Source organism: Drosophila bipectinata, unplaced genomic scaffold, assembly GCF_030179905.1.
Source record: "Drosophila bipectinata strain 14024-0381.07 unplaced genomic scaffold, DbipHiC1v2 scaffold_302, whole genome shotgun sequence".
NCBI lineage: Eukaryota > Metazoa > Arthropoda > Insecta > Diptera > Drosophilidae > Drosophila > Drosophila bipectinata.
In genome coordinates, this window is record NW_027222956.1 from 8521 (window position 1) to 34440 (window position 25920).

At 38.3% G+C, this 25920-nt stretch overlaps 1 long non-coding RNA gene across 1 annotated transcript; it reads right to left on the reverse strand.

Moving 5' to 3' along the window:
* Positions 1-25920, reverse strand: LOC122321710 (uncharacterized). The gene is made up of 3 exons (XR_011444010.1): positions 25818-25920; positions 24137-24526; positions 1-18 (listed from the first exon to the last, which is right to left on the reverse strand). It is a non-coding gene; the product is annotated as an uncharacterized lncRNA (long non-coding RNA).

Sequence of the window (25920 nt, forward strand, 5' to 3'; positions counted from 1 at the left end):
AAAAGTTTGCAGACATACCTGAAAAGAAAACCAGAGATAAAACTTGATTAATATTGATAGAGGGTAGAGAAGCTCTGTGAAAACTTTTTATTTTTCATACGAGAAAAAAAACAAATACCGTGAAACTTTAGTTGTGCATGAAAATTATTTATAGCATGTGGGTGTTTCGGCCACAGAACTATCTATGTACATATAGAGGGGAGCCTTTTCCGCCCGCATTTCCATTCTGCGGCTTTGTTGTCCAGCACGGAAAAGTTGGATGGCCGGAAATTCCACAATTCCTACAGAAAAGTTTTTTTTTTTGCTTCCTAATTGTTAAGCCACGGAAAGGACTAATCAAATATTTTAAATGTATTTAAAAAATACTGCTTATTTTGGTTAAAGCTAGAAAGATACACCAAAGCTAGAGTATAACATGTTTTAAACTTTAGCAAAAAATCAATTTGCAGAAGCCCCAATCTCAGATTATCCATAAATACTAAATAGATTTAATTTTTCTTTTCGAATTTCTTGTTAATACTTTTGTATCATCTCAGAACACAAAATATTTGCATTGCAAACAAAATTGAGCTGAAAATAAATAGAATTTTTTTGGTAAAAACTTTTAAATGGTTTTGCACATTAAGTGCAGCAAGCAAAAAAAAAACTTCCAAATAGGCAAATAACGATTGGTAAGAGAAATTGGCAAAAAATAAATCAAACCAAACTAATGAACACAAATTCAAAATTGTTGTTTGGCCAAAAGGAAAAAAAATAAATAAAATGCAATCAATATGGCTAGAACCCCTCTGTGGCGGAGAAATACAAACATACATGTATATGCGAGAAATCGTTTCAATTTGAAAATAGCCAAATGATGTTTAAACTTGAATTCAATTTGAAGGCGATAGGACGGGGAGGAGAAAGGTTTTCCGTCAGAAGGGAGGTCAAAATGAATTATTGCTTTTGGCCCGAACTCATTTTGGCTTTTATATGTTAAGGTTTAAGTCTGTGTATGTGTTAAATAAACATAAGAGGACGAAAAAGTAGCTCCAGCAGTCGTAGGAAAGGCATTTCTGGCATTATCTTGGCTGATGTTTTAAACTTTTTCTCTGTGACTTGGGGCCAAGTCCAAATAGCCTTGAACTGCAAAGTCTGACCCAGCTGGACAACAAAAAAATACAAAATTGTTTTGTCTACTTGCCAATATATACAGTTTTTTTTTCTTTTTGGCCAAAAATACGTATAGGTTACTTGATAGAAAGGCTGTAATATGATTTATTACTAGAATGCGGATGCTGGCTTTAATTAAATCTACAAAGCAAATTTAATTTGCCTCTGGCACTCAGGAATTAAATCCATTTCCACTAACAGCTCTCCATTGAGGTTTTAAAAAGTTTATTTTTACATCCTCCCAGCATGCAAAATATTTTGTTCGGCAATTGCAGTTAAGCTTCTTAGATTTCATTGTTGGACATAAGATTAAAGGGAGTACTCTCGAGTCATCCTGTGTTTTCATCATTTATAGCTTTTTGTTGTATGGGAGTATATGGCAATTTACTTTTTGCCGCCTGGCATTTACTCTCTTCTACTTGGTAAACATTAAATCTTTATTTATTTTTATATATTTTTAACACAACGATATACAGACCAGAGGCATCTTTTGTGGCTGTTGCTTTTGCTGTTACGACTTGTTTGGGTCTTGGTTTTCGACTTGGTCTGATCTGGTCTTGTCTGTGGGACATTTGCATAAACCGCAAAATCTGCTTGTTTTGAATTAGCATTTTTTTGTTGTTGATGCTCAAGTAAATTTTTTTTTTGTATTTTGTGTTCAGGTCCGGCCAATAATTTCCTTGCTGTCGGGTCTTACTTGGCCTTTGGGCGGTTTTTGAAAAAAATATATGTATATATTTTTCAACGAGCTAACTGGAATGTGTTTTTTCTTTATATATGAGCTGAGGCAAATGTGATATATTCGTGGGGGATTTGTTATTTTTTTACAGGCCCAAATCTGCTGCCGGGCAAGTGCAGAGATATTAGGATGAGACTACCAACTGGCATCTTGTATATTTATCTTTATTAAGCATTCACTCATGCGTGCCAGCTTTTGGCCTCCAAACTTTTGGCCAGCTTGCAGAAAAGAAAGAGAGATGGCAGAGCCACACCCACACCCACAATACACGCAGAAAGACAATGGACAACTTAATAAGTTATCAATCAAATTTCGTCAATCGTTTCGGGTCAAAGCAATCAATTTGCGTGATAAAGTCAAATGCCTGGACAGGATCCGGTGAGGGATATCTTTCGAATGACCCCCCCTTCACACACACACACATCCTTTTTGGCCCTCTCTCAATCCGATTTTGGCCATCAGTTTTTGGCATTGTTTGTCTGACAGTTGTAAAGTGATTTGCTACGTGAATTGGGCGATGCTTTTGGGATTGTGGGTTGTGAAGGATTCGAAAGGATGTCGAAGGATTCAAAGTATGCACTGAAACTGGAAAATATGATTTGTATACATTAAGAGTTTGGCTGTCAGTTGTTGGACAACCAAAGATGATTTATATTGATATACACCACCAACTGACACAGTACACACGATTTCTGGGTGTTTTCAGAAACAGAATAAATGAATAAATTCATGTCCCAATTAGGTCCCAAGGGTCTAACGCTAATGTGGCTAAAGTTTGCATAGAAACAATAGAATCAATAGAAAACAAGCGAGAGTTAGACTTCGATGTGACCTGATTCAAATATGACCCAAATTTTCATTTGTAGTCCATCAAAAAAGTAAAAGTTTAAATAAAATTTCCCTATGTTAGCCCGTAATCAAACAGCCCCGTAAACACTCACCAAAAGCCATAAAAAACAGACGAGAATAACGCACAAATTTTCATGGATATTAGCCCATAGATATCGAATGGACCATCTTAGTATTTTTATGGCCTTTAGACATTCAGGTCCAATGATTGCTGATGCCCAAGTTCCGTCATTTAACCAGTTTCGTGCCAAATCATGCATAATACAATCATAATCATCTGTCTATAAATAAATCGAGTATCAAGTCCACAGACCTCGCCAGAATATTACAATACAAATGTTGTCGCTACCAATCTCAGCCATTGATAAATAATCATAACATACTGGATTGTTGCTGTATTGCTATATTGTGTTTACCAGCAATCCAAACGGCATTTTGGCATTCGATTTCCTGTTTATGCAACACAACGGACTAAGTTTTTCTTCCCCCCAATCGGAAATCATAGAATTCTCATATAAAAGTCGATAGATATTGCGAAAAACTTGCCAGGCAATCGCACAAAACTTTTAATGCCCAAGAGTTGAGCCAGTCAGCCAGTCCGGTGGCAAGTAAACAAAAAAATATGCTAATGGAAAAACATTCACAATGAAGCGTAAAAAACGTATCCAAAATATGTGAGAGACTATCGAAAAAAAAAATACACACAATTAAGCCACAAAAAAACCGATTAAAAAGTTGACCAAATGCCAGAGGTCCAAAAACAGAAAATAAATAAAGGTATAAAATGGCAAGTGTTTCGGTCGGTGATGTTAATACGTTGGGAAGGTATTGATGATGCTGGTCAGATCCGATGACGAATCCAAATGATGTGGACAAAAAAAAAAACACCAAAAATTCATTAATTTACAGTGGGGCTTATGAGTGTAAGGTGTTAATATTTATTAGGGAAAGATTAAAAAATATTAATTTTTCGCAAAAAGAGGATTTGTTTTAATTTAATTCTCGAAATATTCTTAAAAGGCGTAAAGATATGATATATGTATATTGTTAAGCCCTTTATGAGTCTCATATCTTTGCCTCACACTGTACCCAAAAATATTTTTGAGGAAGTGCTGGCTTGGCTTGGAGTGGACTTCGGTCGTGAGCTCTAACATTTTTTATCGATTGGCTCAGCCCGACATCAAGGTCAACTATCCAGCATGAAGCATCAATGACAAATAATCAATATGAAGCATCGTAGAGGCATCAATAAGCAGACAAATAAATTATGCTGCTCCCTTTCTGACTTGCCATCTTAAAAGTGAAACTCAAGCATCGTCATGAGGAACTGGGATCAAGTTGGTCTACAAAATGGATAGACATAGAAGAGTGTGGCCAGCCAAGTGAGTTGTAAACAAATGGGAATACCTTGAGCTTGGGATAAGTAGCTCCGTTTGGATTGATGTTACCCAATGGGTTATGTTCCAATTCCAGCTTATTTTTTTGGCACCAATCTATCCTTTTTTTTTAACTCTTTCCCTCACTTTTGGTTGGAGGTTTGGTCGGTGCTGTGTCCCCAAGCAAATAAACTTAAGTGCATTGGCTCGTAAGCTTCAGCTCCACTTGAGTGCTTGTTAAATGTTAAGTATACGTAATACGTATACGCAATGTATGCTACTAGGTATCGTCATGAGTATTTTAGAGTTCGGAACGGAGTTTCTGCCTGGCAGTCTTCAAATTGATTCTGAAGAGTGCCCAAGAGTGTGTATCGATGTAAGTGTCATTGATGAAACATAAAATGGCAAGTTGGGAATTGCTACACAACGTAATTATGTGGAACAACAAAAAAATTATGGAAAACTTAATTTGGAGTGGAAAGAAAAAAAGAGAAAAGTGGTGCATCATTTGGTGCAAATATTTTGTATCATTAGTGCCAAGTATTTCTTTTATCTGGCGATCAAAGAAATTAACTAATTTGCTGGCATTTGTGCGGCACAGCAAAGTGAGATCGCCATTGCCATTGACATTGAAAGTCGTGCCAAATGTTAATTAAGTTCATCAGCAACATAAAAATAATAAGCACTAGGATAGGAGAAAAAAAAAACCAGATACACAATGAAGCCATCAAAAACATTACAGAAATGTAACAAGAAAATAAAATGAAGATGCGAAGGCAGTGAAATACTTGAAATAAAATAATAACAAAAAAGCAAAGCAGATAGACAGACTCGCACTTTACTTTTGCTTTGCTTTTAAGCGCATTTTTTTGTTACCAATTCTGCTTTTGTTTTTAGAGACGCCTCGCCGTGCTGCCACGCCGCCTTGCCTCAAAGATGAAAGCAAAATTTCACTGAATGGCAGTGAAATGAACCGGAGTTAACTGAGAGTGAACTGTAGTGATACCAACGATGAACTGTGGTGAACTATAAAAATGAACTGCACTCGGCAATTACTCTGAATAACTGTGTATTTTCATATTTATGATCACATTTTGCTTTATTTTCGTTGTTGTTGCTGTAATGACAGTGCAATTTATGATAATTTCTGGCCAAGGCCATCGTGCAATAAACATAAATTTCTGTTAAGAGCCAATATTTAAAAAAAAAAATAAAAAGCAAGCAAACGCACAGAAAACAATGGCAAGACACGAAGAGGTCAAAAGCGTTGATAAATGTCCATGGCTTTGGGGCGAGATACTTATGGTACTGGTAGGTAGGGTAGGTAAAAAAAACCAAAATGTAAATGTACAAATTTTCTTGTTGTCAAATTATATTGAAACTAATAAATTTGACAGGCCATAACGAGCATTAAGCTGGGTGGAGCTGGAAAGAGCGATGGAGAACCCAAAACCCATACAAAAATTGACTTGTCAATGGTTCAGTTTTGCTTTTATTCCACTTGTTTCATTTTTCTTGTTGTGGTTTCCAGTTTATTGTGCGAAACAAGTGAAAGTGTCAACGCCATGAAAAATGATAAATGACTGAAAGAATATGCTGCGAAATGGTGGCATCGGAGGGAGAGACGAGGAGATAGTGCCGCCAGGAGGGCAGAGAAAGATGAACAGGCTGTCCAATGCGGCGTATACGTTATTTATGTCCTGTGCCAGACTGCAGATGAAAATTGCGTTATGCAAGGCTTTTCATAAACGCACCAGAGCCGGGTGAAGCTTTCATTTTTAACAAAGCACTGTTCGTGTATCATATTTTTTTTTTTTAAGCGATGTCAGCGATTAATTAGTCAAGCTGCCTGATACTAAAACCGTCTCTTTAAAATACACCCTATGAGTTCTATAGAAACACTATCACCTCACTATTTCCATTTTTATAAAAGTCTTTAAGCTCGTGAAAGAATCCTATGGCATCCTTCTCGCTGGGGTCACACATTGTAATAAAGTAAATACGCGAAAAAGGACATGGCTGAAAGAGGGTCCTTATCTAGGACTAAAGCACGGAGCCCAGATAACCGAGCCACAAACTCATGGCGAAAGCGTGCCCGGCATAATGAATAGGATTTCGAGGGTATGTTTAGAGGGTTAAGCGGTTGGGGGTTGGGTAGGATTCCAGCATGAGGTGGGTTAACTGTTGGATAGTTGACACTCTCGAGAGGGTGTCTTGACTCCCACTGGCATATGAAAGTAACACACATAAATGCATAATAAAATTCTTTAACGCAAACATTTAACCTTGGCTTCGCTTACTTTACATGTCTAAACAAATTTATAATTATGGCACGCACTTTCCTCTCAAGTGGGGCGGTTTGGAATTCCGCAAGTTCTGCGTTTTTATTTGAGATTGTTGAGTGCTAATTATTGTTGGCCATTCACAGAGCCAAAGGCTTGTCTTTTCAGTTCGGCATCTTTGAGAAAGTTTCACAAAAATCCGTCAAAAGCAAATCGTTGTGAAGGTGCTAAACATTCGCCTACGAATGTTTGCCCAGAAATGAAATCTATTCAGTGCTAATGAGCTCTACGCACTATAGGAGAGGGACAGATCTGAAAAGATCTTTGGTTGTCAACTGGAAGACTGGCATTTCTTCAAAGTGGTTTCACTAATTTGATTCGCAAATGAAGGCTATTGGTTCGAGGAAAGTGCTTGAAAATGCTAATAAATGGGTTTCAGGGAGTGGCCATAATAAAAACTTTTGTTTTTCAAATACTCACCCAAATAATTCGCGAAATTTAAACAAACATGGGAACCAACTGGTTGTGGTTAAAAGCTCCAGCATAGGGCTAAAGTTTAGGCCCTAAACTCGAGTCTTTGACCCAATCTATGGCGCCTCCAACTAACTATCCAACCCCCTCGGCGAGTCGGCAATCAAAAGCATCGTTTGTTTTGGACTCATAGACTCTTTAACTAAGCGCGATGGTACAATGAACTTTGCTAGACTGAGCCGAGTGGGTGGTGGTGGGTGGAGAGGAGGAGTTGAAGGGCCTATACGAGGGGTAAGGCTTGTCGACTTGTGTAATGCAAGGAAAGCAGAAACATCACAGAAAGAAAATGTTGGGCGGGAAAATGGTGAAAAACGCGGGTGGAGAAAGGAATTAGCATGATATTCATCCTTTGATATTTGTCTTAGGATCAATTAAAGAAAGAAAATATTAAAATAGTGATAATCTTTAAGCTATATTAATTTTTAAGGCATTGTTAAAGTATATTTTAAATTAATTTAAGGTACTTTTAAAAAAGACTAAAAAAGCTCTTAGCTTGAGAATATCTTGAGTTAAAATTGATTTTATAAAAAATATTTAATAAAATTTTGTATCTCCGTGTATAACTGCCTCTTCTTATTGCTGCGTCGACTGCGGCTGTTTGCATTTAAATTTTTCACATTCAATTCATTTGAGGCTCGGCTGTGCACACAAAAAAAAGAGTGTGTGTATAAAAAAAGGAGAAAAAAAAGCAGTAGCATCGGCAGCAGAAGAAAACAGCAAACAAAGTTACAAAGGCAAAAGGGTAACGAGCGAGCCAAAGGGGGCGCCCGGCTGAGTAAGACTGGGTAAGGCTAGGGGCGTGCCAAAGCCAAGTTAAATGCTGCAAAAATGAAGCTAATACTTATGTTGCAACTAGGGCTACTCCCAACCTCCTGCTTCAGTCCCGTCTTAACCCTCACCTCACCTGGCCGCACAATGACTTGCGGGCTTCATCATCAACATCATCCACATCATACTTTTTTCATCATACGGCTGCTACTACCTTTTGTTAACGCCCTCGGGTGTATTGTGTGGGCGTGGCAAACACATGAGAATTGAGCCCAGTTTGCGAATGTGTTGTTGGTGCGTGTTCCCATTTTATTCATTTCGCCAACTTGCTCTTTTGTGTGAGAAACCCTTGCGGTCTTTACAAGAAAAAAAAGGCTCCGAAAGGTTATGATTTGGGTTTCAGGCTTAATAGCTTAATAGTCAAAGATGAGTCAGGACAATTATTAAGGAGAGTTTTTAAGGAGTTTTCTAAATAAAATTAATACAAGTTTCATAAACTTCATAATACAAGTGTTCACCACCACAATTAATAAAATTATTAAAACGAATTCCCTTCCATAAATATTAAATGTTAACCATTTTTCATCAGTAGTTAAGCCATTACACTAAATCTCTGGGTTCTCACTGGAAATTGAAACATTTCTCCATCCCGGCAAGTTTTAGGTTGTCCCCTTTTTTTGTGGAAGATTTCTTTTCAGCACCTGAGCGAGAGCCAGGGTACCGTACTATGCTCCGCAACTAACGTGGCTAACAAGCCAACTATGTGTAGCCAACGTTCAAATGGGCACACAGTACAATAACAACAAGAACAACAACTGTGCAGCAACGTCAGCAGAATCAGGATGAAGAGGATGAAGCCAGACCCCCATTTTGACTTTTTGTTGTTTTTTTTTTGTACTAGAGCTGCAGAATGGCCATGTGTGTATAGGAGGCCACAACGGTAAATCATCATACTCAGACATACTCAAACATACACAAACACACACACACTCAAAGATACTCGCCAAAGCATACACAAAGATACAGATGCAGCTGCAGATACAGATACAGATGCAAGAAAGCCTCGCGGCTTGTTGACGTCTAAGCTAGGCTATCTACGCTTTGGCTCCAGTTTATCTCAAGTCCCAAAAAGGTGGGCTTAAATGGGTTAATACTCTATATTCTAAAGGTTTTTTTTAAGGTTAAGTTGCTAATATTTTAGGAGAATTTAGAGATCTCTTTCCTAGAATATATTTATGAAAATACCCTAAAAATGTTAAAAACTTAGTTGATAAAGCTATCTTGCCCTGGGCGCCCCTTGAAATCCTCCTTGGGCCCACTTGAACCCATAGAGCCAGAGCTCTCCATCAAAATCATAATACTCCGGCCACTCAAGGCCATCACAAGGAGGAGGTGGAAGGGGCGACATTGAGGGGGCCGTGGAGATGGTTGAGGGGAAGGTAGAAAAGAAAACAGTTCGATTGAATGTCTTTGGATATGTGGGTCAGCAATGCAGTTGACGTCGACCGAGGCAGCAGCAGCAGCACCAGCAGCAGAGCAAACAAGTGAACCCGCTTGGGTGGACAAGTGCCCTGGTCCCGGTTTCTTTGATCCCGGAAGGGGGGGCAACAACGGCAGTGGCATGAGAGTGAGGGGAAGGGGGATGTGCCGGGGCAACTGAGAGGAAACTCGTTTTTAATCGTTGTCAATGGCCAAAACGTTAAGTGTCCCGTTCGCTTGGTGGCGGCTGTGTTGGAGGTTCAGGAAGAAAAGGCACAGAGAGAAAAATGTTACAAGTTTCTTTAGCCTTCCAGAGTATCATCATTTAACTCCTAATATTTTTCTTTAGTGTATTTAAAAACGGGGCCAATCTGACGACTGAGGGGTATCCAGGAATTCTTTGGCCATCGGCGGGCCAATTTTCAGGCTACTACCAGTTGGGGGGGACTTGTTTTTCGCTCCGCGTCTCAAACAGGTTGCGCTGTTAGTTGCACTGATTTAGTTCCCTGGCAGATCGCTGCAAATCAAATAGTGTCCTCACTGCCTCACCCCTCTCCTATCACATGTCAAATGGAATAATTACACAAGTGGCACACATTTTTTTTTTTTACCCCATTTTGCGAGTGAAAGATACTGGTATCGATGGCTCTAATATAGCTGTAGTTAGTAACATGAATCACTAAATGAAACCGTTTAAGCTTAGTTATATGAACATTTATATATACAAATAGACATTAAATCGTGACAGCCAACAGTTGTGAGTGTGTTTTTTTTTTCGATTTTTGGTCTATATATGTATGCATTTTTCTCTTTTTTTTTTGATAGAGCCTGGCTGACTTTTGGATTTCCAAATGATTGCCTGCAATTTAGTTCGTGCGCGTCGATTTGCATTTTTTTTCCAACGTTTTTCACGGCATTTAATACGCATGACTTCAGCCTAAATTGTTGTATCGTTGGGATTGTTATTTATCTACAAATATGTTGTAATTTCCAACACATTGATGTTAGGAGTTTGATGGGCTTTTATCGTTTTATATTACATTTAGACATGTCTTTTATAAGTAATTTGTATGCTTAATTAAAATCTTTAAATACAATTATCTCTTGGGTTAAATTACCTTGGGACCTAGTGCCCCAAACTTTTAGTTCCCAACTTTCCCCACTCAACCCTCATCTTTCGCCTATAAACTATAATGTTTATATATGCGAATCGCATTTCCAAAAGCAAACTGTTCGTACTGGAAACCAATTGAAATTGGAATTCAATTCGGGCCTCGAAATCGGAATCAAGCCAAGTTGAAAAACGGCCTCAAATAGGCATATAAACATCGGCAAATTGCCAATGGAGCAAGCAGCGGCACGGAATCCACATCGGTATATCTCAGTTACCGCATCATCAAACATCATTATTATGTCTTGGGCCAAGAAGACAGTCCGAGTCCCAAATCCCAAGTCCGAGGAGAAATACCAAAAACAACAACAACAGAAAAAACGAGTCAATCGAGTTGGCTGAATAGCTTCGAGCAGTGACCAGTTAAGAAACAAGTTGGCTTGGAAATTCGTTGGCTTTGGGAAGCGTAACTAAATGCCCGAAAATCAAAAAGCGTGGCAACTGGCAAGCATTGGTAGAAGTGGCAGAAGAAACACATCGGTGGCATCCAGCTCTCGTGGCCATTAACGGTTAATCTGGGCTCTTCACCAATTTACGCGCCATACGCCGGCCCCGGTCGAAGCTGCCTATCCGTGTCACATACCAAACAATATTACTTATGTGCCAGCCTCTCTACACTTGGCCGAAAAAAGCGTTAACAGAATTGGTAGGAATAGTGGTAAACCTATGGCCTATTGGTGTCTTGAAAATCGAAAGCATTTGAAATCCATTCGTTTTGGGGCTGAAATTAGGGGTGTCAGTTCTGGCCATTTTTAGCTTATTTCACGACTTTCCAAAATTCGTTTCTTAAATTGGTAATAATATATAAGTTTTAGACACCAAATTAAAAATTGTTATCACATAAAGTAGACTTTTATAAGCCATTTCCACTGCTATAATTCTAGCTTTAATGGAGTTACAATGTCTGGAGATATCTTCCACAATGTTGGCACCTCTTTCTATAATTTCTCTCGAGTTTATGGCTCTATAATTTCCCTAATAATTTATTATGGACCATATAACCTTTCTTTATTTGTGATTTTTTGTGAGTGTAATGCCCACAGGAGGCGAATCGGTATCAGAATCCCCCAAGTGCCATTCCGCTGTGACATGACCTGACCTTCTGGCGGCATTCCTCTGGCAATTAGCCGTGTTTATGGCTCTGTTTTGTTGCCAGCTGCTGCTGTTGTTGCCACTGCTGCTGATTATGTTGTTGTTGCTTGTGTTATTTTTGTTGTTTTGCAGTTAAATGTTGCATGCCACATTTGGCACACATGACAAGCGACATGTGTTTCTGATATGCCAATAGCCAATGGACATTTACGATCGCCCCACCGCTCCACGGCCCGAGCCACGCCCGCCGCCTCCTCAATCATTTTGGCCTCCTGCAGAGGGCCAAAACCATTATGGCTAATTAATGAAATTCGCACTGGATTTTCCGGGGCCGAAATTTCGCCGGGGAGACGTCGTCGCCGTCTTAATTGGTTATTTATTTTGTTTTATGTGCAATTTTAGTGTTTCATTTGTGTCTTTCTCAAATATTTCTAATTTTAATTTGGTTTCTCTCTTGTTTTTATATTTCTCTGTTTGGTCTTAGCGGGGTCATTGGGCTGGAAGTTAATGGCCCGGCTTAATGGGTCATTTGAGAGAAGTCCGTAAAAGTGTCCAACACACACACACATGCAGAGACCAACACACACACTCTGGCATTCACGTAATTAGTTGAAATCTCAGCGGGGTTCGCAGTGGGTCAAAGTTTAGGTCAATGGGAGATTGTGTCTAAATTTTTGGTTCAAATTTAATGAAGGTGTTTAAAGGGTTTACCTGTTTCTGTATTTATTAAGAGTATTTCTACACACCTGCAATAGAAGAAGAGAAAATATTTAATAAATAAAACAAATATGAAATTTTAAATTAAAATGTAAGATAATATAGCTATGATATACAATGTATACCAATAAATAAAATAAAAACAATATTTAGTGACAACGAAAACGATACTAAACTGAAAGCATATGGTGGAAAATGGTAATAAATTTTTCCTGCAATATGCATATTAAATTCAATAAATTTTCTATACAAAAGCAGGAATGGGCGGGAAAACACAAGGACTCGGGGGAGTAGAAGGTAGCAAGCAGGGCAGACAAGCTGCCGACAGTGAGCTAAAGGATATGCACAAGGATAGCAGCTCAAATTGATAGACATCTATATATACACATATATAACAGAGAGTATATGTAAGAAAAGCGGGAAAACGATAGATTTTTTAAGTGAGTGAAGGTCCGGAATTTCCTTTACCAGCAGAGAAAAATAAACCAACTAAAATTTTGTCTTAAAACAAGGCATATAAGAATTATTAAAACAAGAGATTTGGTACAGCTACTTCTTATATATTTCATATATATAATTTTATTGATATATTTTGAAGAATTTTCTCTCACTGTAAGCTTGTCAAACACTTTTGCTCTTTTGCCAAAGCGACAAAGTTTATTTAGCCCTTGACTTGGGAATTTTTGCGAATTTTTTCTCGCCACCGACGATGACGCCTTAGCGTCCTTGATAGGATACCCAGGAAAAAATCCATTCCTTTCAAAAAGGTGAGAGATGATGGCAATGGCAGTCTCCTGGAACGAATTTTGACGAAGGCCACTAAAAATAGTTGCAGAGCAAATGCATGATTGCCATCGAACCAATAATCATTTAACAATTCCCAAATGGATGGGTCTGGCTAATAATAGAGCCTCCTACCATCAATAGCCATGCCACAACGCCTCCTTCCAGCGTTTTTGGCTCTTCACTAACATATCACGTTCTGTCTGGGGGATATTCGTACTCTTTCTCAAAAAAGAATCCGCGCAACATTTAATTAAATAGCAGACAGACTGAAATCTGGATGCTGGCATTTTCCTCCCGTCAGTATTCCAACCCATCCACTCTAACCATCGCTTTGTGCCTGTTTTCGATTGCTTTGGGTGCTGGATGCTACTGTTGCTACTGCTGCTATACAGAAATAGTTCCGATCCGAAAATTGCAAAATTCAAAATAACAAATTGCATCGCCTGCCAGTGTCCTTCCCCTGTTATTTTGTTTCCTTTATTGCCGTTCAATGGCAGAGCTGCGGTCGTCAACTTTTGGCCGATTGGCAGGCGGCAACCGCAATTGCTTCTGCCTCTGGAACTGCGACTGGACGATAGTCGCAGTCCCGGGTCTGAAACCGAAAAAACGAAACAAAACAACTCCCCCTAGTGTCAGGGGCGTCGTTAGCGAATATTTATAACGTAGAAAGGGCAAGGCAGCCAAAGGATTCGATGGAAAGGAAAATACCAATCAATGCTAAATGTTAAATGCACAGGAAATTGTGGGGATTTGATAAAAGCAAGTATTCAATTTTCTATGGGAAGTTTGTACAAAGGAATACTGATCAGTAGTAACCAATATTCTGATGAAATTCAATCCCAAATTTAAGCTATTAGTAATAGTTTCCTACCTAAAGTAACCCTTTTTCTAAACCTTTATAATTTTTTGACAAAATTCATTGCCTTTCCTCATCCGATTCTGTAGGGTTTCTACTATTCATAAGCCTGCCACTTCCACCGTCGGGGCCACTTCATTCGAAGCTTAACTAAATACAGTGGCATGGTGATGCCCTCGTGTGAGGATAGTAGTCTCCCTATCTTTCTATTGCGCAATCATAAATCAAAGCTCCCAGCACCGCCCACTTTTGATGTCCGTTGTAATCCGGGTCTTAACATTCTCCACATTGTGCTCGAAGTTGCAACAGACCATGCCATATACACGGGTGGGGGGCTTGTCACGCCCTCGAAGCTGAACTGAAGTGCCTAGGCCAGCCCCCCCAAAAACAGGACAACGGCTTAGTCTCCTCTGGCTCCTCTCGTCCTGCCCGGTTGTCGGTCTCCTTTGGTCTGAACCGCGAATGCAATTAAATAGAATATATCGTCGGCTGGCAGGCTCCAAGGTCGACGGCTCTCTGTCGCCCAGTAGTTCGTATCGCCCAGTGTGGCTGCACATCCTCACATCCTCCCTCTGATCCTGTCCTGAAAACTGAAAAGCCCAGCCGACTGGTAATAACTTAGGGAGTTGCCGTTGGCTGTGGTTTTCCACGATATGCTTTTTTTTTTTTTTATTTTAAGCTATATATTTTTCGGCCGCTTGTTAAGTAATTTTGTTAATAGCTGCACCAGCAGCAACGGCTTCAATAAATCTTTTTGTGCGGCTGCCACAATTCGTTGCACATTTCATGCTCTCTTTGCCGGGGCAGGCAGTGCTGGCAGTGCCTCTTGGGCTATAACTATTAAATGGAAACTAGTTCACTCCACTCTAGAAGGCTCAATCGAGTGCCAGCACACACCTCCCACAAGGCAGAAAGCACAAACCATCGACAACCTGCAAAAATTCGACTAAAAAATAAAAACAAAATCGTTGCACGCACACGAGTCGGCAGTTGGGCTGACTTTCACCGATATTTGCCAGCCAGCCATGATTGTTAAGAAAAATAATAATTCCACAAATTATAACTTTGTCTTGCCATCTCAGAATAAACATTAGAGTTATGAGAAATGTTACAAGTGGGTGTATATTTATTTAAGATTGCCAAATAGAATAAATATTTGTTTAAAGAAAATCAAATTGCTTTCTCTCCTTTCACTAATTGTATTTCATAACTCTGCTTCAGTTTTTAGTTTGCAATAGTTTTCCGAGTTTTCTGACCCTCGACTGACAGGTTGGCCAAAAGGCTTTGTGTGTGTGTGTGTGTTGTTGCCACTGCCGCTAACAAAATTTACTAATTTTCAGTAGCGGAAACGGATTTTTAGTTGTTGGCTTTGTGCTTTTGTTTTGGCATTTGTTGTTGTCCGAGTTGATTGCAGCGATTACAGCTGTCACCCCTCTGCTCTCCACATGCTCACCCTTATTTCTTTGAAATCTTTTTGTGCCCACCGCTGTCGTAATTTACACCTGTTGCACCTGCTGCAAATGAAATGCACACAAAGTTTACACAAATTTTATAGCGCTGTGGCAACCGAGCCATAGGCCAGCTCTCAAACACCACAGAGTCTTGGCTAAATGGAATTTAATTAAAAAATAATTACACGCTCATTTGTTGCTTTTGCTTTAATTGTTTGACGTTTGCTTAATTTTCCTCATTAGAAACTATGCTGCTGATGTTTATTTTTTATCAAAATTTTCGCATAAAGTTTCCTGTCTATTTTTTGGTCCAAATGGCGGACTTTGGCTAATGAATTTCCACCTGCAAATAGTTTGGTTTATTTGCTAACTTTTTGGTATTTGTAACAAATTGAAAAATGGGCCTTTTTTTTCTACATTTTTTTGTGGTCTTTTGTGAGCAAGGTGAGCCAGGAAATAAATTAAAGACCGAATAGCCACACTGAATTGCCGACTTAATTGTTACTCATACGCAGTGTTGCACAATGCACCGGCCCGGTGTTGCACTGCCACCAAAGCCGCTTTAGCCTTTGTTTGCCGGGCTTTAGTCGATTCGATTGGAATTGGTTTAGTGTGCAGGTTGAGCAGAGCTTTGTTCTGGAAAACGGCTTAAATGCCGTCGTGGTTCAGTTTATGAATAGTACATGCGGATTGCGGGTCTTGCCGGATTCCGACAAGTTGGCGATACAATTATTTACTTCTGTTGATTAGGTTACTCTGGCTTGATTGTAATTCTAAATATTTAGATTTCAGCTCTCTTTCTTCTTCCTCTAAATAAATTAGATCTACCCATCTCCGGTTAATTTATATTTATTTTCTGATTTCATTAATTTGAGCCAGATTATTGGCAGTGAAGCCATGACTTCACTCCCCTTTTTCGTTTATCTGCTAATTAACTAATTGGCACGGCCAAAATCTAATTGCAATCGGGAGGAGAAACGAAGGAGAAATTTTCGTGGCCGTCCGGCTGGATGGCCAACTAATTGTGGCTTCCAAGTGAATTTTGGAAGCGAAGTCGTAACGGGATTGGGCCCGTTTCAATACGCTGATTGATTGTGAATAATCAATGCCTCGGTTATGAATCACAGGCTACGTATATAGCATATAGTGAGTTGGAGCCATTGGATGCATAACTAAATTAGGCAATGCCACGGACGTGAGGGGCATGCCAGAAATCGGTGAGGAACTCCGAGTGAATCTAATCCGAGTTATGTAATAAAAGAACCAGTCAACAGTAACAGTAAGTAGAGTCGGTGGCCAGTTGCCCAAAGAGTGGAATCTCTGTGAAATATTAAGCAGTCAGCAGTCGACGTTTTAGTCTGGGTGCATCCAATCTGGCAAAGGAAAAATCGGACACAATGAAATGAAATATGAGAGGGGGGTGCAATTGAAAGGGGGCGGAGCATATCCTCCTACCATTTCTCACTAACTTGGCCAAGCGAATTGTCAGCGAAAAATGTTTTTGGAGATGAAATGGTGCGCGAAGAACGGAGACAAAACGGAAGGAAGCGGAAATGGCCACCTTAATGATAATATACACTGGACAGTTCTGGCCAAAAGTGTTCGCATGCCTTACAGACGGGGGAAGGTGTGAATTAACTTAGTTTAGTCAGTGTAAGCGAAGCAGATAAAGCGATGAACATAAGATAAGTGAGCATAACAAAAGCAGTTAGTTGCGTTGATGCGACAAGCTACATTTATTTTAATACACGACTTTAATTTATTAAATTTTACAGTTGTTTCAGGTAGTTTACTTTTAAATTTTTAAGATTTAAGAAGAATTTTAAGGATAATCTTGAAAAACTGAAAAACTATAATTGAAAAACTATCAAAAGTTTCGTACCTTTTATTTTAAAATTCTTTTTTGAACTACAACTTTATAGACTTTTTGTGTGGAAATGTGATTAAAATTACTGTTCTAAGTATGGTATTTACCAAGAGCTTTGCCAAATGCGCCTAATTGAAATTGCAATTAGTCAAAACGAATTTCGGGCCCTACGGAGTATTGGCTTTTCTACTTTTCCCTTTGGCAAGCGCCACCCACTCACTATTCTCTGTGCCGTACATGTGGCTCTCTAATTAACACGCTTTTTTAATTATTAATTGCTGCACTTAATTTATAGGCAGGACTAGACCCCAATGTACCATACATCCCACCACGACACCAGCAGGGAAACCATTTAACCCTCGCTATCTGTTGGCAAAGGCACAAATTGCAATTTGTTTCAAGTGTCCTGGCAGCAGGACAAACTTTCTTATGCCTTTGTGTCCTGAAGAGAGCAGGGACGGACCAGGGAAGGTGAGATTCGGGGGCTTGGGGGTAAAACTATCTGCTAACTGTGATTTTTGTGCCTCGAAAAGTTGCAATTTGTCTTTTACCTTTGCTCTATCGCAGCCTTTGTTTTTTTTTTGTATTTTATCTTGCTCTACTTTCAGTTTTTCTTGTTTTTATGTTGAAAAATAAATTGAATTGTAAGTTGAAAGTTCTGCCATATTGATTGCTCTGCCCCGTCGCAACTTTTGTGGGTTTTCCTCCTTTTTTCTATTTCATTTGGAAATTAATTAAGTGCAGGCAGTCAGCATAACGGCTGTTCTACGAAAACCGTAACAATTTTCACTTCAACATTTTCATTTTCATTCTGATTTATCGATACAGAACATCAATTTTAAGTTCTCTTCAAGTTTCTTTTCCATTTTCTTTTTGGGTAATGAAATAAATTAAAATAATGCAAATGAGCTGGTCTAGAAACCGGAAAAACCAGTAGGGTGATAGAACTCGAAGATACAAAGTTTTCCATTTTAGTTTTTACATATTTTTGTAGCCCTTTCTTCGCCCTGATGATGGCCAATGCCTTTCGGTGCAGTTGAATAAATGTATCTCAAAGATACAGTTGAAGATTATCATTTTAATGAGTGCAGAAGTTGCTTAAATTATGGGGAAAAGGGCTTAAAATAATTGGATAAATTTAGTGGAAAAAGAATTCTAAATTTTTGGTTTATCTTCTGACTTATGGCTTAAATATTTTAATTTCGTGAGAAACTGCAGAAGTACCTTTATGGTCGATATGTTCTAAGGAGTTCTAAGGCTCTAAGGATAGAATCTTTTTAGTTGTGGCTGCAAAAGCAAGAATATAACCTATTTAGTTTTATATTTCATCAGCCCAATTCATCCACAATAGCCACGTTTAAAATTTAAATTAAAATACGATATACGCTTTATAGTTGCTATAAAAATTGAAGTTTCAACAGCATCCAAAAAAAGCACAAAAATTAAACGAATATTGTCATTTATTTTGGGTTTATAGGTGCAGGAACATAAAAACGTAATTTTCTTCAGCTCAGTGCCCATATAAAAGATATAGTTGGAATTTCTGTTTATTTCTCTGCTAGATTAAACCAAAATGAAAATAAAATTTAAAGCCAACCAAAAACACGGATCGCTTAAAAAACAATGTCTAAAAAAAAAAACTCCGAGAACGAGAGAAGTAGATGCGAAAATGCCAACAGTTTTTAGCCCATGAATGCAGGAAAATTCCATGGAAACTGCAAATGCATTTTTCTGTCGCATTTCCTGACCCAGCGTGGAGCATAAAATAACAGCAAAGCAACATAAACACGTGCCAGCCGGTCTAATGTCGGCCATTTCCTGTTGGCCAAAAACCGTAGGCCAAAAAAAAATAATACAACAACAAAACGGAAGGAAAAACGGGCATGCATTAAAGCAGGCGTGTCACCAGCAGCTCGACAGTCAAAAGAAGCTTGGGGATAGTGAGAACTTTGGACATGGGGAGAGTGCCCTGGACCCCAAGTTGGTTTCTTTTCCAGACAGCTTCTATTTCCCTTGCTAGTTTTTTTTTTTGAGGTCGCTCGTGGGCGCACCAAAGGAAATGAGGACGCAAAATGGCCGCAAAAAAGGGCAACAAAATGCAACTGACAAGCGTAATCGTCAAGGGAATACTATACCCTTCAAAATGTATTTATATTTAATACAAATAGTAACCAAACAAATACCAAAGTTCATTGAAATCAATTAAATTATTTATGATGGCACAAAGACAAAAGCTTTTCAGTATTATTTGATTCTTAAGCGTTATTTAATCTAAACTAGATAGTGCCTCTCTAACAACTAACTAAATAACTAAAGTCGCAACCACACTTGGTGGTAACAAACAAAAATAAAAACCAGGTAGTCAGAAAGGGAAAGAAAAAATATGTTAATAAAGTGCCTAAGGTGGGGGGTGTTGGGGGTTCGGCATAGCTAAACGTGATAAACGCCGGAGGAATGACCTCTACGTCTAGTGTTGGGTCTATCTGCCTCGTTTCCACCACCCTCTCTTTCACACTGCCAACTGCATTTAAGTAAAAAAAAATATATAAAGCAGATGCATCTTCAAGTTGGACACTTGAAAAAATGGTTTTTAGTAGTTTTAAAAGTAATTTTTATTTTTAAAACACTAAAATTTGATAATCTTTTGATTGGCCTCTTTTATAATATAATTTGATATCCATAAATATAGTTTATATATTCGATATTTTCCAAACTTTATGTCAAGTGCATTTCTGGCTTTATTTTGCAGCTGCAAAGATGAAAACTTTGTGCCACTGGCCATCTCTCTAATAGGCCAACAAAAATCTTAGCCGGATAATAATGATGCCCCAACAACTGCAACTGCAGGCTGCGTTATCTGGCCATCTCTTTCGTCTTTGTTATAGCCATCTCTTGCTTTGGCAGCAGCACTTTAGATATGCATTCTGGTGCGGACGCTGGTTCTACCACTTCGTTGTTTGTCTGCATTTGTTTGCCAGCATTTCTTCTTTCGAGTTCATTGCCGCGGCTCTGTTTTATTTCTTTTCTCTTTCCAACGAATTTTAAATTCTCCTCCGAGTGGCAGCAACATCAACATCATTATCACATTGGGGCTCTTCTACCTCATAATGATGTGGCTTGTCGTCTTGACTCACTCGACTACCCTTCAGAGTGTGTTCATTAGCTTTGTAAGCTCCCCAGACCCGCTCTTGACACACTCCCTGATCATAATTGAATTACCAGAAAGGGGGGTATACCAGACAGTGCACTATGGGGTTTTTGACCACTTTATGTGGCATTTAATCATTTTTGGAAAGTTCTCTGATTTAAAAAAAATTAATCGGAATGTATTAAGAAAACATCAAACTATTATGCCTCATACTCAAAATATTGATTATTAGCACCATATGCTAGCATAACAGCTGCAAAGTCAGCTGTTGCATTCGAAAGCACGTGCGCTAAGTTTGCAATTTTCAAATAGTGATTTGAGAAATTAGATTATTTGTTTAAAACTCCATTTAAAAAGAAAAATAGTAATGGACACTGATTTCACAGGTTTGTACTACATGTTAAATGTATTAACTGTTTAAATTGTGCGTGTCTATACTAAAATTTTGTCATTTTATAGATGCACCTTAAGCTGAATTTTGGGAAACAAATTTCAATTTTGGGAAGAGTTTTGAAATAGAAGGAATAAAAAGTTTTCAATGCGTCCAAGTGTATGTTGTAGCGTTGTCAATACTGAGCAAAGGCTGTTAGTCTTATTGTGCACTTTTCTCCACTATTGGCGCAATTTGAATTTTTCTTAGATAACCTCACTTGCTCCAAAAGCCGACTTGGTCGCTGCTTGGAACAGGGAAAGGGGTCGGGCTGAGCATCAAATGGCTGTACAATGTTTTTTTTAACGCCATGCAAATAACAATGTGGATAATGCCGTTTTGAAAAAAAGCCACCAGTTTTTAATGGAAGTAATGGAAAATACGGTGCTTCCAGTCGGCTATTTTGGAGAAGAAGCGTCTGAGTCCTGAAACAAGCTGTATAAATCAGACAGGCGTCACCATTTAAGAAAACACTACCGATTACATTCCATCGCTGATGTGTTCAACAGAGCTATGGATACATAAGATCCAATTATTTCGTCCTTAATTTATCGAGATGCATAAAAAACTAAAGAGTCTTTTACTTCCAATTGAGGTATTTCGTATTGACGAATACGAAAATAATGTTTGTCTCGAAGATGACGAATTTAACGATTCCAGCTTTTTTTAGATAATATTGACATATTATAGAAAATGAAAAAAAAAGAATAATAAGATTAATACTACTGTATGAAGGAATTTTTCTTTTTCAACTTTTATATGCATTTGTATGGAAGAACACTGAAATCCGGTATTTTAAACTGACAGTTCCCAGGGAAAGCGTTGTCCGATTTGGTTTAAAATTACTATATCGTATTAAAATAGCAACAAATATCAGCTCCTTAAATTTCATTAATTTATCTTTACTTTTACCAAAACGTTCCTATGGGAGCTATAGGATATAGTTTCCTGATCCGAACGATTTTCATACTATATGTGCCTAGGATCAAATAATAACGATTGGTAAAGTTTCATGTCGATATCTCCAAAACTGACCGAGTTATTAATTAATGCCACAAAAACAGGTCAAAAACCCCATAGTGCAGTGGTAACAATCTTAGGAAGTGGTTGTGGCCAGTGGCGAGTTGGCCGAAAGGAAACAGTTGGCATTTAACAGAGGAAACACTTTGCCTTTCAATTTTATGGGCTTGGTTGGGCTATGATTTGGTTTCCAAAGATGATAAATGGTTAGGAATCTTAACTATTTTTTTTTTTTTAATCTTCTCTATCACTTTCAACCACCTTGAAAGGTAATAATAGTCTAAAAACACACCATTAATTGCTAAAATAACCACTGTATCTGCGGATTATGATCGAGCAGGTGGTAGGCACCCAGTTTCCTAGAAACCATAATTTGCACGCTTTCTTCTCAAAACCCAGACACGAGTCTCCCCTCTCCAAAGCCCCACCACTGATTCTTGGCCATGGCTTTAACACATTTTCTAAATATTTTCGAGTTCACGATCAAGATCAACGAAAGAGAATATATAGAGGCAGTGGATTCAACTCAATTGCCGCTAATGAAGCCGGCGAGAAGATGCTGTGAGAAGTAAGATGGTAAAAATTAGACGGGGGTTCCACAGAGAAGAGGGTCTTCCATTTTACCACCTTTTTTCCCCCTTCAAAAACACGCACAGACACACACACATTTTAACTTTCATTTCTTCATACAGTTAGACACTTTTATTGTGTTTTATTATGTTTCACATTACTTTGGTTTTTTCCTAGCCCCTTCCCTTGGACCATTTTGTTTGCCATACGTTGCTGTTTCTGTTTGTGTTTTTGTTTATACGGACTTTTCTTGAATTTCTATTTCCAGCATAGATAACAATTTCTATAAGCAAAGTGCGATATTTCACAAGAGTCTCGCCGGAATCGAGTCTTGACTACAACAATACGTAGCGCATTATTTGTGCCCTTTTGTGGCATTGTTTTTCTTTTTCGAAATTCGTTTTTCTTTCAACGTTTTTCGTTCTTGTTCTACCATTTTTGGCATTCCTTCCGACGGTTTTGCAACTTTTCCTGGTTAACTTGGCTTGCTATTTGCAGCAAGGCCATGGGCTTACTGAAAAGGGATACCGCCATTTTAAACGCCATCTTGAGCGGGAAATGAATTTAAAAATGGCGGCAGGTCAAAAAAATTGTAGACTACTTATTTAATTAAATAAAATTTAAATAGATTTTGAAACTACGCTCATGTCCGGAATAATAGTTCTGTGTGTGTTCTGAATGAATTTGGTTAGTACTCTGTAGCAACAAAAGCAAATATAAATTGCCAAAGATTAAAGTTGCAGTCGTGACTGGGGCGAAAAAAATGGCGAAACAAGCAAGGAAAATGGTAGTCACTGGCTGGCAAGAAGGGAATCGAATTTGGTCTCAAATTACTCAAAGGGAAATTTCAATTGAGATAATAGAACCTGATTTTCGTTGAAATTAATGATAATGCTCTACCATTTCCATGATTCATTTCCATTCGCAGAACACATTTTTTTTGTGTTCTAATTGGGAGAAAACGTTGCCATCAGTTTATTAAATTACACAAATAAGGACTCAATATCAATAGAATTTACAATTTTATTTTAAATTAAATTCAAGTGTTTCCTGTTTTTTTTTTCTTTTCATTAATTTGACTGATTTTTTCTGGTCTTTAATTTTGTTTGAGAAAAAAAAAACAAACCAAACTCAATTTTCATCAAGTTGAAAAACCTTTTTCAAACTAAATTAAGCTCTTAACACTGCGGGGTAAACCGAAACAATGTGCCACGCTGGGCATGGTTTTTCATTCTTTTCTTTTCAGTTTTTTTTTGTATTTTCCCACACAGCAAGTCAGTGGAAAACCCGCGCCCATTTCCACTCAAAGATTTTGGGAGGAACTCTCTCGGCAGACACTTGTGCATATTAATTGCTTATTGAGCAGGCTTCCCCTGTTTCTGTTTCGCAGTGGGGAAGTCGAATCGGATGGGATACCAAGTATAAAAAAAAAAAACCAGCCAACATCCAACAGCCAAAAAGAATTGTTTGGGAAAATCCTCGCGCAGAGGGAAAGCCTTTTTTTTATTATTCTTTATCAGTTTCAATCACTTCATCGCGCCCAGGGCAAGTGGTACAGTAGGCATTCCAATAGAGTCTTGGCAGGGGAAACACTAGAAATCGTGTTTTTTTTAGAAGATTCCCAACAGGTTCTAGATAACCACTGAGAGAGTCTATTTATTTATTTGATTTATTTATTTATTTATTTATTTATTTATTTTCAAACTATCATTTTATGGATTTCTTATACTATATAATCACTGTACTTTGCCACATTTCACTGTTCTGGGTCTCATTCATTCATTCCGACACAGACCCACACACACCCTCACCCTCCACCTCGCATTCATTCATGCAGGTCCCCCTTTCTCACCTGTTTGTTTTGTTGTTGGTGCTGTTGTTTCTTGTCACTAGCCTGGCCTGGCTGCTTCTTCTTCTTCTCACCCGTCACTTTCGCTCGCGTATCGAAACAAGCGTTTTCCGGCCAGGGAGATTTTCGTTTTTTTTCGGTTGTAGGGTCAGAGGTCGCTGGTTTGGTCGGTGGTTTGGGAGCAGCCTTTTGTTGCAGCCACTTGTGCACCACTCTTCCCTGTTTTTTTTATTATTTTTTTTTTGTTTCGTTTCTCGCTTGGCCCTTTACTGGTTGACAAAATGCCAAACGCTTAAAATTTTTTTATATCCGTTTTATTTTATTTATCCGGAGTCGATTTTTTTTTATTTCAGTTAGCGCGTGGTTTTTAAATTTTGGTTTATTTGGCTTTGTCTGATAAAAAGCAAAAAAATAAAAGAGGTAATGTTGTTAACAATTTTTGTTGCCTTTTTTTGTTGCTGTTGCTGTTCTCGTTAACCTTTTCCGTTGCCGTGCACGTGTTTGATTTGGCAACGTTGTTGTTTTTGTTGGTGGGGGGGTTTATGGCAACCTGTTTGCCACCGGAATGTTTTCATGTGGTTTTCCCAAAAGAACGGATACTGAATGAAAATTCAAATGGAATGCCAACAGTAATAATTATGAATGATTGCATTCAAAAAATATATGTATGAATGTATATTTTTTTTGTGGCATTTAGATTTGGAAATACATAATAAGATTATTTTTGCAAAGCGCTAATTCTATTTAAATTGAAAAGATAAATTTTAGAGATTTTGTGGTTAAATTATTATTATCATAGCAACTGTGAAAATATGATAAAAGCCAAAAAATTATCTGAATTTTATTCAAAAAAGTTTCTTGTTCCTTCCAACAAATTAAATGTATTTTCAGTTTCTGAACAGATCTCTATTGTCATCGATAATTGTATGCAAATAAATGACAAAACTTTTGCAGATTCTTTCTTGTTTTTTTTGGTACTTTTTTATTAACATTTCCGGCTGAAGTATTTATCCAATTTTCCGCAACAATTTAAACAACAAACAAACAAATCAATTAACGGTTATCAGCATTTATTTTCTGGTTATTTTTTTTAGGTTTCGCTACAAGAAGTCGGTCAATCTGTAGAGTCTGGCTTTAAGGCGCATTTTTCGAGCCAGAGTGTGCTTTAAATTTGATTAAGTCTTCTAAGCGGGTTCTCTCTTTACTGGCTTTCAACTGCCAAAGATGGAGAGACTGGTGGGGTCTGGTCTCCAGCCACCGCCAAAGTGGCTTTCTAAACACAGATGCACGCTCTGCTGGAGCTGCCCACTTGAGGTAAGCAACAACAACAAGAAGAACAGCTCGGAATCGAGACAACATTGGACCGCCGCCTAACGGTAAACCAAATAAAAAACTTCTATCAATAGACAAATTCACAGCACCGGCAATGGCAATGGCGACGTCACGGCGCGCGTTTTAAATTCTAACTAGAAACCGTTGCTTTTCGCATTCAATCCAAATCCAAATCAAATCAAATCAAATAAAATCAAAACCAAAAATCTAAAATGAAACAGGTTCTTAAACAGGATTGGTTTGAATTCTTTTGTTGTTTGTTGCAAGTGCAAATGATAAGCGGAAAGCATGCAAAAATTAACACCAAAATCACAGGCAAACACACACAAACACTCAAAACACACACACGTACAATGCGGCGAAAGAACTCTCTCTGCGAATTTCCCTCGCTTTTCCGGATTTTTTCCGGAGTATCCACCGACGACGTCCGTAGCGCTTGAACAGTCACAGGTGAC